The sequence below is a fragment of the Benincasa hispida genome, chromosome 11 (assembly GCF_009727055.1).
Source record: "Benincasa hispida cultivar B227 chromosome 11, ASM972705v1, whole genome shotgun sequence".
NCBI classification, from domain to species: domain Eukaryota; kingdom Viridiplantae; phylum Streptophyta; class Magnoliopsida; order Cucurbitales; family Cucurbitaceae; genus Benincasa; species Benincasa hispida.
Genome location: NC_052359.1, coordinates 42609173 through 42610058, shown reverse-complemented (window position 1 = coordinate 42610058; position 886 = coordinate 42609173). Strand labels below are relative to the sequence as shown.

The 886-nt window shown below is 41.6% G+C and overlaps 1 pseudogene; it reads left to right on the top strand.

Annotated features, from left to right (window-relative positions):
* Positions 1-500, top strand: part of LOC120090701 — a 1730-nt pseudogene extending 1230 nt beyond the window's left edge.
* The last annotated feature ends 386 nt before the right edge of the window (positions 501-886 follow it).

Here is an 886-nt window from a genome sequence, read left to right as displayed (position 1 = left end):
TACGGGTCCAATTGCTTATTTTATAGTAAATAAGAATCAGATATTTACGTGTAATCAATTAACGGAAAAGGAGAGCAAGCCATAATCGGAACAAAGAACGTCGATGACGGCGGCCCTGAAGCAAACGTTCGACGAGTGGTGTTCACGTCGATCGATCGCAGCCGTTATATGAAACCCTAACCGAAGCCCGGACCCAACAAGTGGTGGATGGATTTCTTGTTGTTGGAGGACTTGAGTTTGCCAAGAACACCAAGTAACACTGGCCTTTTGCCCTTAACAACCTTGAAAGTATATGAAAATATTGAACGTGTGGAAAATTACAATTGTCGGTGGACCGAATTGGTATTGCTATGCATAGCAAAGGTCGAACAAGCAGCATGGGAAGTGGCAAAAGAAAGGGGACGTGGATCTTGTAGTGGTAACTCAATGTTGGTATTTGGGGCCTTATTGCAAAGAAGGAGTGAATGCAAGATGTGGTTCAATTAATGAAGTATTTCTGACTGGATCAGAAAGAATTATGCTAATGCAGTTCAGGTTATGTTGATGTTAGGATGTTTGCACAAGCTCATGTTTGGTCTATTCGAAACTCCATCAGCTCAGGAAGATATATTGTGGTTGTGTGAGAGTAGCTCTTAGGGTTGTGTGGGTTGTGGTATACGTGGGGCTGGTGATTCCTGCTGGTTGATTTTCTGTGTGGCACTGGCTGTGCTCATATCTCTTCTACCAAGTAAGTTTTCATCTCAGCTCTCCGCTACAGTTACTGAAAATTAAGACAAATTCAAGTACTGATCCATTATTATGGATACTAAATGATTGGGATTATATTTGATGGAATTGCTATAGGTGTTCTGATGAGGTCAATCCCAGAAGAAACCTTACCAATACA